Consider the following 8,317-nt stretch of genomic DNA (forward strand, 5'->3'; position numbering starts at 1 on the left):
CAGCAAATAAAGTGTGACCAAAGGCCCATGCTCGTGGAATTCACTGTTCTTACCATGTTCCTCGTTGCCCTGAAGCAGTTGCCTCAATGGAACAGTAGAATGGCCTTTGGAAGACTCAATTACAGTTCTAGCTAGATGGTAACACCTGTGTGGCTGGGGCAGTGTTCCTCAGAAGGCAGGGTGTGTTCTCAATCAGCATCCAACATATGGTAATATTTCTCTCATAGCCAGAGATTCCCAGGTCTGGAAGTCAAAGAATGGGAATGGAAATAGTTTCTTCTCACTATTACTCCTAGCAATCCATTAGCAACACTTCTGCTTTCCAGTCCCATGAAAGGTCCAGAGATTTTGGCTCAAAAAGGGTAAATACTTCCATCAGGTGCACAACAATGATTCCAATGAACTGGAAGTCGAGAATGCCACCCAGCCACTTTGGGCTCATGCCTCTGAATCAACAAGCAAAGAAGGAGTACTGTCTGTGGTGATTGATCCTGACCATCGAGAGAAGACGGGGCTCTTCCGGGGATGCTGTCTACAGGCACTCAGAATGGTCCAGCATTTGACATGGTAGGCTTTCCTACAATACAGCTTCTGACAAAACTAGGCTGTCCCGAACCAAAACTAGGATGCCCCAAACCCCTATTTGGGTTTAATAGAATTGTTTATCTTTATAGCAAGAAGGTTGGGAAAGCACCAAAATCTGCATGTGGCATGTGCCCAGGCAGACTTCAAGGGGTTCCTGCTGTTAGACCTAAAGTTCCTAGGAGATTGTCCAAAACAAAGAAACACGTCAGCAGGGCCTGTGGTGGTTCCATGTGTGCTAAATGTGTTCGTGACAGGATCAAGCATGCTTTCCTTACCGCGGAGCAGAAAAACGTTGTGAAGGTGCTGAAGGAGGCGGGCGCGGTGGCTCACGCCTGTAATCCCAGCACTTTGGGAGGCCGAGACGGGCGGATCACGAGGTCAGGAGATCGAGACCATCCTGGCTAACACGGTGAAACCCCGTCTCTACTAAAAAAATACAAAAAACTAGCCGGGCAAGGTGGCGGGCGCCTGTAGTTCCAGCTACTCGGGAGGCTGATGCAGGAGAATGGCGTGAACCCGGGAGGCGGAGCTTGCAGTGAGCTGAGATCGGGCCACTGCACTCCAGAGTGAGACTCCGTCTCAAAAAAAAAAAAAAAAAAAAAAAAAAGAGTTGAAGGCACAAGCACAAAGTCAGAAAATGAAATTAAAAAATGAAATTTTTTGAGTAATAAAAATGAAAAGACTTAAAAAGAGAGAGAGAAACTTAAAAAAAGAAAGAGAGAGATGCTGTTATGAAATGAGGGTAAGGGGGCATATGCCTGGAATGCAGGAAATTCTCCAGGGTTCCCCTTTGTCCTCCCAAGCCCAGGGATTAAAGTCTATTGAAAACTATAACAGCCCAGTTAAGACAGCGCTGCTGATGGTCCAGATGGTTCAGGAATGAAGGTCTGGGTTACTTTAGCAGGCAGGGAACTAAAATCAGCTTAGATGCCTGCTGAGGACACAAATAATAGGAATGGGTAGTGGAAGAAAGTAGTTATAAATCAAGTATGGCAAGGGACTCATGCTCATGGAATTCATTTTTTGGTGTGTGTGTGTGTGTGTGTGTGTGTTTGAAGACAGTCTCACTCTGTTGCCCAGGCTGGAGTGCAGTGGTGCAATCTTGGCTCACCGCAATCTCCACTTCCTGGGTTCAAGCGATTCTCCTGCCTCAGTCTCCGAAGTAGCTGGGATTACAGGTGCCCACGGCCATGCCCGGCTAATATATATATATATATTTTTTTTTTTTTTTGTATTTTTGGTAGAGATGGGGTTTTGCCATGTTCGCCGGGTTGGTCTCAAACTCCTGACCTCAAGTGATCTGCCCACCTCGGCCTCCCAAATTGCTGGGATTACAGGCGGTAATATGAGCCACTACATCTGGCCGGAATTCATATTCTTATCATGTTCCCATCATTCCGAAGCAGTTGGCTTGATGAAACAGTTTATAGCCATGTAGCAAGCTGCAGAAATAAGAACTGTAATGAATATTTTTTCCTTTTCTTTACATGAATATGTTTGTGTCTATATGAACAAAGTAGTTTGATTTTATTTCCCTCTCCCATAGCCATACTTAATAGCAGGTTAGGTTTATAACAGTCTTTAAATTGCGGAATACCAAAGGAAAAGTGTGAATTAGGTAGAAAATGAACACCCTTCAAAAACTGAAAAGGAACTTTGCCTCGTCTTTCTGGGGAAAGTGTTAACACTTACATGGTACAGTTGTGTCATATTAGACAGAAAGATGACTTAGTTGTTATCTTTATTTAGAGGTTAAGTATGGTTTAAAACAGAGGTGCCTTAATCCTGGCCTGCGGAGTCCAGGAGCGAAAGCAGGAGAAAGGCGGGCTGGGAACTGTAGAAGTCTCACCTTGGTGTTCACAGCAGGTAGGTGGTCATTTTGCTAATGGCTTGGTGAGCGTACACAGTAATTAGGCTTTCGCACTTTGGAGGATGGTTCTGGCTAAGAGAAGTGAAATGCTTCTTGGGTGAAAAGGCTTTTATTCTTTTTATTTATTATTTATTTATTTTTTGTAGAAGTGTGGTGGTGGGGGTGGGGGGAGTGGAGGGGGTTACCATGTTGGGCAGACTGGTCTCGAACTCCAGATTTCTAGTGATCCGCCCGCCTTGGCCTCCCAAAGTGCTGGGATTATAGGTGTAAGCCACAGTGCCTGGCCAGGACTTTTATTTGCGCTTCCTCTTACACATGGTGAGTGAGCACCTGAAGTTCAGAGTGCCTCCTTTGCAAAGGACGCTTATGGTAGGGGCTCAGTGTTTGCTGAATTAAAGGGAATTTGTCTTCTACCTTTAAATTCGCAACACTTCAGAATCGAATGAGAGACCTTCCTCCATAAAATTGACTTTATAAATCTTTTTCTTTTCTTTCCTTTTTTTTTTTTTTTTTTTTTTTTGGTAGAGCCAAGGTCTCGCTCTGTTGCCCAGGCTGAAGTGCTGTGCAGTGATCACAGCTCCCTGCAGCCTTGAACTCCTGGGCTCAAGAAATCCTCCTGCCTCAGTAAGTCACCAAGCCTGGCTAATTCTTTCTTTCTTTATTTTTTTATTTTTTATTTTTTATTTTTTTGTAGAGAAGTGGGTCTTGCTCAGTTGCCCAGGCTAATCTCGAACTCCTGGGCTCAAGTGATCCTCCCTCCTCGGCTTCCCAAAGTTGAGATTGTAGGCATGAACTATCACGCCTAGCCTATAAATCTTTACTCATCTTTGCAAACTTCTAATTATCAGGGAATATAGTCAGGTCTAATCCATCATTTTACAAATAAAGTGACTTCCTGACATCCCCCAGCTAAATAAATAATAAATAGATAAATAAATAAACTCAGGTGCCAAATTCAGAAGGGGTAGACCATGGTGGCTTTGAAACGTATTGTGGCCACTTGGTGAGGTGGAACTACAATTTCCAGCATCCCCTTTCGATATGTTTCTGGTTAGGGTGGGCCACAGGAGACATTCTTATGCAGATTTGGGGGCGGAAGTGAAGCAGCAGCCATTCTGTGGCTCCGTGTTATTGTTTATCTGCTGGTTTACCTCCTTGGCTTGGGCCAGCAGCTGGGTCTAAAACTGCTCCACCTTCCCCTAAGTCCTTCTCCAGTGTTTCCTATTCCTAGGCTAGCTACATACTGAAGGAACGCAGCTTCTTCTGCAGGATGGCCATACCATCAAGGTCAAAGGCAAAGAGAATTGACATGGTTTTAGTTTGCCTTTGTGGGTTCCAACTGGTATTTGCTTTTCTCTATGCCTTCCTGACTGCCTTCCCTGACGTCTTCAAGCTCAAGAATCAGGTGTGAAGATAACAGCTTTACAGAGATTGCTTAAGCAGTTCCCACAATTGTGTAAGATTATATGCGGTATATATGATATATAATATACATACCCTAGTGGATTCTGCTCTGCTTCAATCTCTTCTGTGCTAGAATCCTGACTGAATGTATTATAATGATTTTGTAATCAGGTAAATGCATTATCTTCTTCGGATTTGCACTTCTGAAAACTTTTCATTCAGAATGGTGTGTAGTGGATTAAATCAGGGTGTCCAATCTTTTGGCTTCCCTGGGCCACATTGGAAGAATGGTCTTGGGCCACGGTGAAAATAGGTTAACACTAACAATAGATGATGAGCTAAAGAAAAAAAATCGCAAAAAAATCTGATAATGTTTTAAGAAAGTTTACAAATTCATGTTGGGCCACATTCAAAGCCTGGGCCACATGCAGCTAGAGGGCCGTGGTTTGGACAAGCTTGAACTACATTGAAGTCACTATTGCTGTGTTGCCCAGGTTGGAGTGCAGTGGCCAGTCACAAGCACAATTATTGCGAGCAACAACCTTAACCTCCTGGGCTCAAGCAATCCTCCTGCCTCAGCCTCCCTAGTAGCTGGGCCTACATGAATTTTGAAGAACAATAAACTTGATCAGATAAACAGTTCACATGTGTAAGCTTTTCACAATTGCCTAACATAGAAATTGCTATATGGACCAGGTGCTGTGGCTCACGCCTTTAATCCCAGCACTCTGGAAGGCTGAGGCTGGTGGATCACTTGAGGCCAGGAGTTGGAGACCAGCCTGTCCAACATGGTGAAAACCTGTGTCTACTAAAAATACAAAAATTACCTGAGTGTGGTGGTGCACGCCTGTAATCCCAGCTACTCCAGAGGCTGAGGCATGAGAATCCCTGGTACCTGGGAGGTAGAGGTTGCAGTGAATCACTGGGCTCCGGCCTGGGTGACAGAACAAGACCTTGTCTCAAAAAAAAAAAAAAAAAAAAAAAAAATGCTATGTGACAAACTAGAGATAATATGTACATATTTCTTAGATATAACAAGGATAAATGTCCAAAGAGATAAATTTTGTTTTCCCACTCTTATTATATACCCAAAAAGCAATAAATTGAACAAGTTGAGTAGTTGCCTCTGAGTGGTAGGAAGTGATGAAGGGGTGGGAGTGAAACTGTTGCTTTTGGTCTAAACCTTTGTAGGATTATTTGACCACTAGACTAGTTGCATGGAATATTTTTATAAAAATAAATGTTGGTTACAAAAAAAGTTTTAATAAAAGCAAAAACCATGCCACCTATTTGCAATAGGGTGGGCAAGAAGAAAGAAAATAGGAAAGGTTATCATTTGAGTTGGACAATAGACTTCAGTACTGGAGAGTTTCCAATACAAGTTGAAAGGAAGGTCAGGTTTAGGGAGGATTATGAAGCTGCGAGATTTAAAAGGATAAGAGAATGAGCTCTTCCTTCTTTAACAGTCATTTTCTACAAAAAGAACATCTTGGCAACATATTCTCAGGCTCCCCCTCCTCTCCACCTCTCTGCCTTCTCTTTCTATACTGTATTTAGTGTGCTAAATGAATCTAAATCCCAGAAATAATTGAAACAAGATAATATTTTGAAGCAGCTCCTTTCAGAGCTGTGTTTCATAGACTTGAGGACTCTTGAGTTCTGAGACTGGTATAGTAATGGCCATAAAAAGTAATTTTCACTTAAAAAAAAAATGGCTAGCTACTTGGAGGCTGAGGTGGGAGGATCACCTGAGGTTGGGAGGTCAAGGCTGCAGTGTGCTGTGATTGCACCACTGCACTCCAGCCTGGGTGACACAGTGAGACCCTGTCTCAAAAAAAAAAAAAAAAAAAAAAAAAAAAACAGGCCGGGCATGACTCATGCCTGTAATCCCAGTGCTTTGGGAGGGCGAGGCAGGTGGATCACTTGAGGTTAGGAGTTCGAGACCAGCCGTGAGGCAGGTGGATCACTTGAGGTTAGGAGTTTAGCACAACATGGTGAAACCCCATCTGTGCTAAAAATATAGAAACTAGCCAGGTGTGATGGCACTGTACCTGTAGTCCCAGCTACTCGGGAGGCTGAGGCAGGGGGAGGTTGAGGCAGGAGAATTGCTTGAACCCTGGAGGGAGAGTTTGCTGTGAGCTGAGGTTGTGACACTACACTCCAGCATGGGCAAAAGAGTGAAACTCTGTATCAAAAAAAACATAAAATAAAATAAAATAGAGTATCTTCAATGGCAGAATAATTACTAGTTATAAAATTACATGATGTGAGAGAGGGTCCCAGCTTAAATGCCATTTACTACCTGTAGTCTTTAGGTTCCTTTCCATCCTTCCTTCCTTCCTTTCTGTTTTTCTTCTTCTCAGATAACAAGCTGAGAAATTTAGAGTCTCGCTCTGTCACCCAGGCTGGAGTGCAGCAGTATAATCTCAGCTCACTGCAACCTCCACGTCCTGGATTCAAGCCATCCTCCTGCCTCAGGCTCCCAAGGAGCTGGGATTACAGGTGTGTACCACCATGCCTGGCTAATTTTTGTATTTTTAGTAGAGACGTGTTGGCCAGGTTAGTCTCGAACTCCTGACCTCAGGTGATCCTCCCACCTTGGCCTTCCAAAGTGCTGGGATTACAGGCATGAGCCATCATGCCTGGCCTAAGTTTCTTGACAAAGAAAAGTATTAGGATTTCTTTTTTTTTTTTTTTTTTTTTTTTTTTTGGTGTGTTATGTTAGGGGTGAAATGAATGGATGAATGGTAGATGAGTTATCCAAAATCAGATTGCATCAGACAAGACACTGAGAAATAAGAGGAATCTATCACTTGCTAGTTCCTTGTGTGTTATGGGTCCATGAACTTTTTGGCTATATTTCAATAAAGAAAACAGAAAGAACTCTAAGGTATTTCCCACATGTTCTATAAAATGGGTGCATTGAAATATATGATATCGGCTTTTCCAGGGGCAGTGCTGCATGGTGAGGATCTCTCATCTACACCCATAGCCAAGAGCCTGCTGCAGTCCATGCAGGTCTTTAGACAGAGGAAGATGACCACAGCCATGGCGGGCTTCAAACATGGCAGTGGCCTCATGGAAGTGAACAGGTGGCCCCTGGAGATGATGGAGCCATGCACACTGCATTACAAGCTGCTGGAACCAGTTCTGCTTCTGGGCAAGGAGCGATTTGCTGGCGTGGACATCCATGTCCTAGTGAAGGGTGCTGGTCAGGTAGCCCAGATTCATGCTGTCAGTCCATCTCCAAAGCCCCGGTGGCCTGTTACCAGAAATATGTGGAAGTGGCTTCGAAGAAGGTCAAAGACATCCTCATCCAGTATGGCTGGACCTTGCTGATGGCTGACCCCCGTCGCTGCCAATCCAGAATGTTTAGAGGCCCTGGTGCCCGTACTTGTTACCAGGAATCCTATCTTAAAGCCCATCACGAGTTATCAGTAAAAGTCCATCATTGTGTAATAAATACCTATGTAACAAATAATGTTTGAGTTTAAAAACCTAAAACTAAAATAAAATATATGACCCAGTGGGCCAGGGACACAGAGTGCTGGGGATTTGGCATTTAGGAGAACTGTGAGGGAAGCAGCATCCATGGAGGTTGAATGAGGTGGGGACTGTGAATGACCTGCTGAAAAATGAAAAGACGTTTCCATCTGAGAAGGCAGCAGGCTTAGTGTCCAGGAGTCTGCAGTTTGAAAACACATCATGCCTGGCATGAAGCAAGTACAATGATGTTCTCCAAGGCATCAGCCTGCCACAGGGGGCTGCTATTCAAAAAGGGGTAAAAGACAAACCAACCAACCCAACAGGGCTCTATACCTGGCTGAGGGCACTGCCAGCTCCTGGAATGTGAAAAGGCCCTAAGTTACGTGCAAGAGCTGCTGTGGGCAGAGAAGCCAGGCCAAAGAGCTGCAGAAAAGAGAAAGTCTCTGTCCTTCCTCCTTTTCCTCCGCTGTTCTAACTCTCCACCATCCCCATCTCTGCCAGACTTAGCTCCTCATCCTCAAGTCCCTCTGAATTCCTGGTTATTAAGACCTTTTCCCACCCCCATGCTTAGGCCTTTTAAGTTTCCTTTTAAATCATCTCCCTCCAGGCAATTCCCCCTCAACATCCTCTCACTAGCTTAGGGAAGTCCTCCTAATGAGATTTAGGAGGACAGACAGGTCACATGACTATCTCTATGTGGATTATTTCTACATATGAAAAACATCCAGTTTGGATTGATTCTTAACAGCATTCATCTTGGAGTTTCAATTTTTCAAAATAATGTATCAAATTTTGCAATGCTGTAGCATATGGTACAACATAAAATAGTCAAATGAATGATATTTATGCAGGGAAGAAAGATGAAGTCAGGAGGCCTACTACATGGATCCACTTGTGTCCCCGTGTGAGGTGATGAATAAGCTAAGGAAGCCCCTGACCAAGCAAAGGGGCTGGAGATGATTATGGGTCCGG

General features: G+C 43.9%; 2 pseudogenes; both read left to right on the forward strand.

The window, feature by feature from the left end:
- Window positions 1-547: 547 nt before the first annotated feature.
- On the forward strand, window positions 548-4,004 carry LOC115894921 (annotated as a pseudogene).
- A 733-nt stretch (window positions 4,005-4,737) lies between these two features.
- LOC104678282 lies at window positions 4,738-7,852 on the forward strand (annotated as a pseudogene).
- Window positions 7,853-8,317: the final 465 nt, after the last annotated feature.

Source organism: Rhinopithecus roxellana, chromosome 19 (assembly GCF_007565055.1).
Source record: "Rhinopithecus roxellana isolate Shanxi Qingling chromosome 19, ASM756505v1, whole genome shotgun sequence".
NCBI classification, from domain to species: Eukaryota; Metazoa; Chordata; class Mammalia; order Primates; family Cercopithecidae; genus Rhinopithecus; species Rhinopithecus roxellana.